Source organism: Podarcis gaigeae, assembly GCF_964106915.1.
Source record: "Podarcis gaigeae genome assembly, chromosome: 2".
NCBI classification, from domain to species: Eukaryota; Metazoa; Chordata; class Lepidosauria; order Squamata; family Lacertidae; genus Podarcis; species Podarcis gaigeae.
Window position 1 is genome coordinate 54,145,827 of NC_139679.1, and position 10,894 is coordinate 54,156,720.

General features: G+C 44.3%; 1 long non-coding RNA gene across 1 annotated transcript; it reads left to right on the plus strand.

The window, feature by feature from the left end:
* The first annotated feature begins 3,415 nt into the window (after nt 1–3,415).
* On the plus strand, nt 3,416–5,934 carry LOC310834389. Its single transcript, XR_014559233.1, has 3 exons — nt 3,416–3,508; nt 4,430–4,653; nt 5,884–5,934. It is a non-coding gene; the product is annotated as an uncharacterized lncRNA (long non-coding RNA).
* The last annotated feature ends 4,960 nt before the right edge of the window (nt 5,935–10,894 follow it).

Below are 10,894 nucleotides of genomic sequence, written 5' to 3' on the forward strand. Positions count from 1 at the left end.
ACTTTGACTGTATCCCACTTGGAATAATATGTGTCAAAATGCTTCAAAGCATGATTTATACCAGTAGTGGGACTGATAATATGACAGCAGGCAGTGTGTGTGTGTGTGTGTGTGTGTGTGTGTGTGTGTGTGTAGAACATGGATATAGATAATGGATCAACACAGCAGCCTGAATTATTGGAGACTCCTTAGTGCAATGGCAATGGACTCTGCTTGTAAGTGTAACTACCAGAGTTGTCACAATGAGCTCCTGAACTTCAAAATTTAACACTATACACCAGTGGTGATCATTTGTGATCACACAAATGGAACCTATTTGTATGCAAATACTGCTTTCTTGTATGCATAGTTATAAAAGCCCTGATATTGCTATCAGGCATGTACCTTCACTGTATTCATTTTGAGGCCTGCTAAAAACATTTTTGTTCAAATAGATAGCTAAAATGCTGGTGTGTTTTTAGTTCATTGCTGGTTTCAATTTTCTGGAAGTTTTGATTGTTTTTACTAATAAATGCTGTTTTATTCTTTCTGTAAACTACATTGAGGCTTTTTACAATCAAGCGGTATATAAATTGTTTGAAATAAATAAATATGATTTCCTCTCTTTGTGTGTATTAAATTGAGGAAATTACAATGCTGCCACTCCTTGGCTTTACGTATTAAATGATGGGACTAAGTTTCAATCTGACTAAAAGTTCTGATTGATTCAAGTCTAGCATCCTCTCAGCAATGCTTTGAAAATAGACTTTCACTTGCATCGCCAGTGTTGAATCTGTTGCCTTTTAAAAGAACTTCAACGGCACCTTCAGCTGAAGTGGATAATGAATCAGCCTATTCCTCCCACTCCTTCTAAATAATGTACAAATGTTTGCACTGAAGAATTAAAAACCTGGTGATGCTAACAGAGATGGTTTATTAGCTTCCACTTAGCCCTGGATTTTACAGTTTTGTATTTCAGCTGTGAAATTACAATCCCTAAAGACATAATATTATGAAAATCCCTGTGCTCACCATACAAAAGGCAATGAAGCTGGCCTTGCAATGTAAAGAAAGCAGCCACAAAAGAGCTCACACGCACTGTCAGGACTATTTCCACCCACTGCTGTATACAAGAGAGGTAGAGTATTTTCTATGCCATAGGAAATAAATGGGGAAATGCACCATGAGAATACAAGAGAAAAGGAGGTGGTGTGAGCATGGATGAAAAATATCCCATATCACTGGCCGCAGTTAATTAGGAGGAACACAAAGCTTTTATTTACTTATTTATTTAAATAGTTTTACAATGCTTTAAGGGCAGTGTCCTCTCAAGAAGGGATTCTGTTTCCAGCCAATGTAAATTTTGCATGTATTCATTCAGAAATCAGTTCCATCCTGCTTCCACATTACAGTAATCTGCTATTTTTAAAGGCTTCATACTCCCTAAGTATGTGGGAGGGGGACACAAGTAGTGTCTAATTCAAGGACCCTCAAAAATCTGGAGCCAGCCCTTTCCATCTCAACACAGGCTACCTACAAAGGAACCTGCAACAAAATGTTGTCGTGTGGAATGTTCCAGCCCACCAGCCACATCCTCTTCCAGGATACTCCTTTCTATTCCCTCCCCTCTCAATTTTTATCCAACAGGCAGCATTATGTGACAACTGAGCGTGCTCAGTCCTCAATGGGTTATTTTGGGCTGTTGTGCTTCTGCAAACGTTGGGGTGTCTCCAAGCATGTTAATATCTCCCCCATGTTCAAGGATCAGTACACAGAGAACATCTAGCAAGTCAACCAGGCTGTGCATTTTTATTGTATTAATTTTATCTAAGCTGAAGCCTCTCTGTCTGTGAAAGTGCTTCTGCTCCCAAAATTTTGTGGTTAGTTCACTCCATAGTCCCAATTGCCCTGCCTCTGTGTTTTAAGACCTTCCTGCCTAAATTTAGTTCAGTCTGCTTTTCTGAGCACATTCAATCTATATAGAGAATTCAAGATTGTTGGGTTTTTTTTAGAAAGAGAACTTCCCCAATCCTTCCTTGCAGTCTAGTGAATGCTCAAGCAAATATATATTTTATGTTCAAAGAGAGGCATCAAAGTGGCAAAGTTGTTGGCGCACTCAGCCAGCGAACAAGCCTAAGGGATTGGAAAAGACTGAACGTACTGAAATGAAGGTGGGTGAATGTGGACACATATTATCAGAGTTTAACAGAACATCAAAGCTGCTCAGGCATTAAATGGTTGTTAGCATCTTGTAAGTGGGGGAACCGGAAAGGCTTAAAAGTATATTCAGCCAGAAAAAGCTAACTAAAGTGCTAACACTTGAACAGAACCTAACTTTCTGCTTCAAAATATTTCTGTTTAGCCAAAGCTCCAAAACTTCAGCTTCGGACAATTTTGCAGCAAGCAAGCTGCATTCCAAAATATATTTTGCAAAGTTATTGAGGAGAGGATAGGGTATGGTCCATTTGTTCATAGTCTGCCACTGAGGCTAAGCAAGAAGGCAGAACCGTATAGATGCTGTATCACCTCATCCCAATTCATACGTGCTCCATAATCCAAAACCATGACCCTCATGTTTTCCAAGAGCCAAGTTGGGCACTGTATCCAAAGAGTAGGGACAGAATTCAACAAATGAGTCTCATCAGGGGAAGCCTTGTGCAAGGAATTCTGTTTGTGCAATGGGGCTTTCCACACTCTATTCCCACCATGACCTCAAAATTAGCCCTGGCCATGGGGGGAGCAGTCCGAAGAACCCGCAGAACAGCATACAGGGAGAAGAGAGGGGGAATAAGTTCATCTGACAAACCAAAACACTTTCCAAGGCAAAAGGACCTCTTACCTTCATATAATCAAAGGTAAAGGGACCCCTGACCATTAGGTCCAGTCATGACTGACTCGGGGGTTGCAGCGCTCATCTCGCTTTATTGGCCGATGGAGCCGGCGTACAGCTTCCGGGTCATGTGGCCAGCATGACTAAGCCACTTCTGGTGAACCAGAGCAGCACATGTAAACGGCGTTTACCTTCCCGCCAGAGTGGTACCTATTTATCTACTTGCACTTTGACGTGCTTTCGAACTGCTAGGTTGGCAGGAGCAGGGACCGAGCAACAAGAGCTCACCCTGTCGTGGGGATTTGAACCACTGACCTTCTGATCGGCAAGTCCTAGGCTCTGTGGTTTAACCCACAGCGCCACCCGCATCTCTCCTATTGCGACCTTGCACAACCGCTGTCTGAGCCCGGGATGAACTTCCAGCCCTGCACAACCATTGGAACACAACACTCCATCCTGCTCTGGCCATGTAGGTTGCTGGGAGACGTGTATTCAAACAGACTTATCACAATCAAGCTGCATTTGAACAGACCTATCACAAGCACGGAGGGGCTGGACAGGTCTTGTGGTGGACCTGAGTGAAGACTTCAGCTCTTGGTCTTCACTGGCTTATAAAGATGCCTCGATGAGACTTGCCAGCTCTGTCAAAGCTGAATTCCCCACCCTCCCATCCAATGTAGCATATGGCCCTGCCCGCAGGTGGGCAGGCAGATTCTGTGTATGACCTTGCTATGGAAATATTCAGTTGTCATATTTAGGGCCAGGGAGAAATTTGATTGCAGGCAAATTGAGAGTTTTGCCTACCTCATAGCAATTATCACAACTTGTTGGCAGATAATGCATTGGATCCAGCCCTTAGTCTAGGCAGGGGGCAGGGTTGGGAGCCCGCCCACCCCCTGCTTCAGGGAATCGGGGATACTCCATTAAAGGAGTCCAGGGGAGGTGCTTTCTAGATGCCCAACATAGAGTCAGTAGGCCATAGCACCCCCTAAAATGGCAGTCTTGGAGGGGTAAGTCCTATCTGGGAGATCTCAAAAAAGTTGGAGGTGTCTACCTTACCAGCTGCAACTTTCTGGGAGAAGATAGGAGTGGAGGGTGCCTTTGGCAGGGCTTTGGGCTTGAATACAGGCTGTGGGATTTCCTCCCTGGCTTCTCCTTCCAGTACCCTGCCCCTGAAAGAGGACGCAATCTTGTGGGATGTTGGCTGCTCCTCCTGCTCAAGGGGCTTCCTGCATGTGGGGCCACAGGACAGATTGGAGGTTCTGTGCACAGTCCCTAGTATACAGGCATGAGGTCCATCTTCAAGGCACAGTCGGCACATGGAACACAAGTAAGTGGGAGGATCATCCCACTTCCCTTCCACATGCCCAGCCTACACTGTTGGAATACCATCTGTCTCTGTCTGCCACAACCAACCACAGTGTTGTGCCCATCTCCAAAAGGGCTGGATGAGAAACACTGACTCCTTTCTCCTGTTTTTAGTGGAACAGAGGATTCAATTTGGTAGTGCTAGGCTCTGATTGAATTATTCTACTTACCTTAGCACCATTAAGGCTCACTTTTAATTTCCTTCAAATATATACAGCCACTCTGTCTAATAATGACTAAAATCAAAACCAGGTGAGAGTTCACCAGACCATGGACAACTGAGGCCAGGCTATCCCAACTGAGGGATGACTGTAACTGGTGAATCAGCCTAAGAACTCCTAGCCACAGAAACCATTTGAGACTCTGGTGAAAAGTTGGAATCCAGGAGCACTGCCAGACAATGAACGTGTTCCTTCAGGTGGAGTGTAGATGATATGGCTGCTAGCTGGTGGAATCCAGCAGAGGTTTCATGGGAGGTCAGTAAGATATTGCTCCTTCTAGTCCTCCCGCTATCTCTGCCTGACTCCTACTATGTGGTATCTACACACACCCTTCATTGCTGGAGTAACACAAGGTCCACTGTAGTTCTCGCGTCTGGATTTGAAAAGTCTTGGCCAAATGTGTGAGCTCAAGCCAGACTCGCCACATCATTTACCCAGAAAGATGATTTAGAAGTGGTGCAGTTTCTCTCTTTGTGCTTGCCTGTTTGCACACCGATGCACATTTCACAGGGAGACAATAGAGCATAAAAAAAGGAGAGAGGTTGATGAAGAGCAATTAACACCCTCCAAATGCACACGATTCCTTTGTGAGACCTTTGTTATTTGTGATCAAAAATATGTCACTGAGCTTTAAAATGAATGCATCAAGCTCTTTCAGGCATCGCTATAGCAAATTTTAATCACAGTCACCAGAAACACAAAAGCATCGCCAAGTATTTAAGGACAGGATTTGGGCAACAGATAAATAATTGGACGGCATTTGGCTTTAATCAAGATTCCCTACAATAACTTATTTGTATTCTTGCATCCTGATGCCATGACAAAAGCCTGAAGCATTTCAAAAGCATTTACTTGAGGGAGGGGGTTGAGGAGAGCTTTGGTGCTGTTCTAATTGTATGAAATTGAGTTTATGTCCCTTAAGCAAAGATACTGCTAATTTTTGACACTAATTGTGAAGAAGTATGACTAGAGAATGGCAAATTTTCAAGGCAAATCTGAAATTGAACAAATTGCAGCCATTCTGTTGGTGCAGATGTGAATCTTCATTCAAGAAAAGAATGGCTTTGATTTGATCAATGTATTTTAGAATCATTTTTCATTTCTGCTCTAAGCAGAGTTAGCCAAGATGTACGTCTCTCTAACACAGACCAGGATCAGATGCTGTGGGTTCTGACACACCCAGCCCACGTCCATTCTGCCACCATTTTTAGTCATTAACTTTCAGTGCCAGCAGTACTGTTGCAATGGTGCTGTTTCAAGATGACTATTTTAAATGGCGCTTGCTCCTTTCTATTATTATTTAGGATATTTGATACTGCTCTTCCTCCAAGGAGCTCAGGGTGACATACATGCTTCCCCACATTGTATCCTCATAACCTTTTGTGGTAGGTTGATCTATTATTATTATAGATTTTTATTATACTTTCCTCTCCCAATCTCCCCTCTTTTTGCTGTCTTGTTACCTTGCATTTTCCATCCTTTCAGCTGCCTCCCCTGAATGGGTGAGGTTCCTGTGCAGCAGCAGAAGGTGCCAGAGGCAGCTTCTAGACAAGAGAAGCTAAATGAGGCATTTCTATAAGGGAGGTATTTCTGACAGTTTGTCTGAGTCTTCTTCAGTGGCCAGACCTCCAGCCCTTAACCCGCTGGAACTATCCCCAGAATCCAACATCTCTTGGGGTCTGAATCTGCTACCACCACCTCATGCGGACCCGTCCTCAATATCCTCCTGCTCTAACTCCCCAAAACACTCCCACTCCTTCTCAGGGCCTGACCATGACACCTACACAGGACTTATGACACCTACTTACCTTAGTAATGTTGAGGTTTACTTCTCTGCTTTCTTTTGTTTTGTGCTTTGTGTTTTCTTTATATATTCTTAAGTCACATGTACTTCATCTTGCCTGCCCCTGAGTGGTACACCCTTATCTCTGGTGATGATTCACCCTTAACAAACACTGAATCCGATTCCCCCAATCTCCCTCCACTGGGCAATCCCAAGACAGATCAAATTGTAATGTGATACACCTACAACCCACCATACTAATAACCGTCCATCTTGATAAGTAATTTCACCCCTTCAAGAATTTGCATGTAAGATTGAATTTACTAAGTGCCATTTGGTCTGCTGTCAGGTGTACAACCCCACAACTTCAGTTGTGCTCTGATTGATTGATTTGATGGGGCTATTTCATTATTAGATGGAATGGCTTTGTATCTGTGAAGTAACAAATTAAACAATTACTAAAAACAAGTCTTGTTGCTTTTGTAGCCAGTGGTTGAAATGAAGGCCTGGGACAAATTGTATTGATGGATTTGGCAATAACTTTTAATGATGGATTAGCTCTAGCAGCAATTAATTAACAAACACAGCGACAGCTGTTTTTATACTAGGCGAGCAGGTAAACACTTATTTCCCTCACTTTCAGAAAGAAGACTCAAGACACCTTATTATGTGGGGGAAAGGTTATGCATATTAAAATATAACCAATTAGAGGATCTGCCAATTAGCAAACAAATAAGTGTGGGCAGGGGGATCCATGCTTTTATATGAGGGAATCGTCCCTCACCCATTGGCATGTAAACTATCGGGTTATGTGCTCTGCAGACATGGATAGAGAGAAAGTTCCTATTTGTGTATATGAATGCCAACCTGTGTACCTGTACCCCACTGTCCAGCATTCACTGTGGCCCCAAGAGAACATCTAAGAACTTCACAAGTCACCAGGTCTCGGTGATAACAGTGCCCCCCATCCCCATAACGCCTCAGGGTGGCATAAAAGTCAGATCTTACCTTTCCTTACCTGTCCACACTGAATGCCAAACATTCAAATAATACCACATCGACACAAGATGCTCTACAGTGTGAAGTAAGTGGAAATAAGAAGCCCCAAGTACCAAATGCAGGTAGCCAATGGCCACATTACAGTGCAACCTTTGGTCCCCAGATGTTATTGAACTACAGCTCTCATCACCCCTGACCACTGGCCATGCAGGATAGGAATGCTGGGAGTTGTAGTCCAACAACATTTGGGGACCCATGGTTGAGAAAGTCTGCTATAAAGGGAGGAAGGAAGCTGCAAAGGGAAAAGAGGAGGTGGGGCAGCCTTAAATAGGAAGGTCCACAGACCTACATGGCCCTAGATCAACCCAGAGACCAACTCAAGTCTCCTTTCCCCCAAGAGGGAGGCAAACCCACCCCCACCAAAAGGCAAGGTGCCATTTTGACTGATATGCGTATGTTTCATACTTTCAGCTCAGTGCATGTGTACCCAGCTGTTTCGAAGCAAGAAATAGCAGATAGTAAATGCCTTGGGAAAAGCAGTTCATGCACAAGTTGCCCTTGCTTCTATATGCTTTGTGGGTAGTTTATCTGATGAAGAACTGATGAATTGCCCCCTGAGGTAAACAGCACGGTTCCAGGAGCTGTAGTTTGATACGAGTGCTAAGCGCTGTTAGGAGATCCCTGTTTCCCTCACAGACCTACAGTTTTCAGAGTTCCCTGTGAAGATGGATAGTCCATTAAGCCATGCAGGAAATTATAGATCTGTGAGGGGAATAGTGGTCTCCTAACAACTCTCAACACCCTTAACAAACAACAAAGACATACTGTATCTCCATAGTGTGGTGCAAGAACTCCCACCTTTGAAATATCCTTAAATCAAGAGAGTCACTTTGGCTTTCACTTCCCCCTGCAAGTCATAACAGTCAAAGCAATTTTCCTGAGTCCACTCACAACTGTTATAAATGTGGGGGAGGGGGAATCAACCCTTGATTTTTCATCTCTGTATTTTCTACAGTGATTTCTGTAATTTCCATATGAAATGAATGGTTGCTACATCAATATTGTAGCAAATAACTTTGCACCACTTATCCTGACTAGAATAATGCAGCAATGCAATAGTAAATTCATGCACCTGGTGATTTCAGTGGAGCAAAAATAAGCGTGTCTGTTGGAGAATAAATTATATGTACACAAGCAAAACTAGAAAATATAAAACTCAGTTATAGTTACACATGGCTAATAAACAGTGAACTGTGTTGCTTTTCAAATATATTTATATATATAATAAGACCAAACACAGAAAATATAAAAGTTTATACCCACCCTAAATGCATAAGGTGGTGATTAGGTTCCATTGAAATGTGGCTTTGTATGAAAAAATAAATTACACAAAGGGTTTTTGCTTTGCTTTCTTTTTTCTTCTCACCGTCTCCATCAGTAACAAGAAAACAACATATGCGAACAGAATACATTTTTCCCAGCATAGTTTTACATTTTGAAAGTGAAATTTTTCACATCTGAGAGATACTGCATCCACAGCCTTGAGCACCAAAAGGCACCATTTAAATACCTGAAGAAAGAGTCCCTGGGGGAAAGCAGAAAATAAATTACTGCCATGCTATTGTTTGATTTCTCTGCCTTTTGTCTTTTATCTCTTGCAAAGGAGTGGGGAAAAACTCTAGGGGCTTTCTGAAATAAATGTGTGCTTGATACATATTTGCTATTCATAGACTCTCTATCTGTCTCCCCAAATGGTTGTGCTGGGGGTGGGAGGAGGCATTCAGTGGAAGGCAGAGGCGTAGTGTGGGGGGTCCGTGGGGGCCATGGCCCTGGGTGCAATTTTGAGAGGGGTTGCGAATAGGCATCCACAAAGCAGGCCCTGCTGGTTCAGCTCTGACCCCCCCCCCCCCAGTTCAGGCCTGACCTGGGGGAGGAGAGCAGACAAGTGGGCAAGAGCGCTGCCATCCACCCTTCTCGGCCATGGCACACCTAATGCCAGGTGGCAGCAGCATTTGTTCTGACCCAGCGGTGGACAGCAGCCCTCCTCGTCCATGGCATGGCAGGCCTGGCTGCAGCAGCTCCAATGCTGGGTCAGGTGTGACCTGGCAGTGGAGAGCAGGAGAGTCGGCTGCAATGCTGTTGCCCACCCTCCCCGGCTGCACGGTGCCTCACGCCCGGCTGCCACCGGGTCACATCTGACCCGGCAGTGGAGAGCATCCTACCTCAGGCACCGTGAGGTGCATCCAGCCACAGCAGCTTCGCCTCTGCTGCCGGTTCAGGCCTCACCCAATAGTGGAGAACAGGGGGAGAATGGGCAGCAGCTTCCCCACCCCTCTCCTACCCTGAACTGTGGTGCGCAGGAGGGCACCCTCCATGCCCTATACCCTTCCATGGTAGCACGAGTATATGCTCTGTCACAGGAGGAAGGGCCATAGCTCAGTGGCATCTCCACATAGGGTACCCGAGGCCTTGGAGAGCTACTGCTGCTTGTGTAATAATAATAATAATAATTTTATTATTTGTACCCTGTCCATCTGACTGGGTTTCCCCAGCCACTCTGGGCAGCTTCCAGCATGTATAACAGCACAATAAAACATTAAACGTTAAAAGCTTCCCTATCAAGCCTTCCCTATCAAGCTTCCCTACCTTCCCTATCAAGCTTCCCTATCAAGCCTTCCCTATCAAGCTTCCCTATCAAGATGTCTTCTAAAGGTTGTATAGTTACTTATCTCCTTGACATCTGATAGGAGGGCATACCACAGGGTGGGTGCCAATACCGAGAAGGACCTCTGCGGACAACAATGAGCTGGATTGGTCCAGATTGGCATTGCTGCTTCCTATATAGGGAATTCCCTATACAGGAATTGAACTGAATTCCTATTGAATTCCCCTGTCCCTGATACAGTACAGTTTGTAGCTGGGAAAAGGTGATTCTGGATAAGGGCCAATAAACTGAGTTTAAACCCTGTCATGGAGACTGGCATTCAAGAGAAAGAGCATTTCCCGGCCCATGATTCGCTGCTGTTGTTTGCTGGCTCCACGTATAGGGCAGTGTGTTATCCAGTTGAGATTCAGGAAAAGGCATAGATGAAGATTACTTTCTTTAACTCTTCATATAAGATGTGAAGAGACAGCCAGAAAGGCAAGTCCCACATGGCACAGTGAGCTAGTGGTGCTACATCACACTCCTGAGGTAAGAAATGGACATTCGGGACATTGGGCTGGCAATTCTGTATTATCTCTAGAATACATAACACCAAAATTATGCCAAAGTCCCCTCCTCCTAACAGGACTGTCTGATTAGGCCATGCAAATCAGAAAGTCTGGCATGTCAAGCAATAACCTCCTCCAAAGAGCGGATTCAAATGCAGCAGTGACTCTTAGCCATTGGTGAGTAAGAGCTGAAATGTTCCCATGAAAGTGAACCTAAGGATGGGGCGCGCGAGAGAGAGGAGAGAGAGTGAAGAATGAGTCAGAACTGCAATTGCGTGGGCATGTCAATATTTATAGCAAAGCTCTGTGGGTTTCTAGTGACTCTAAAGCAGCACTCCATGCAGTTGTGTTGGGTAATAAAAACCCAGTAAATTTGTCTGACAACAGTGGAGACCTGTTGATACCACCTCTTGATAAAGGATTCCTGCTAAGCCGAACTGGCTGGCTATAATACATGTGTATTCCTGTCCTCAGAGTCAGCATCTTTGAGTAGTTTTCATG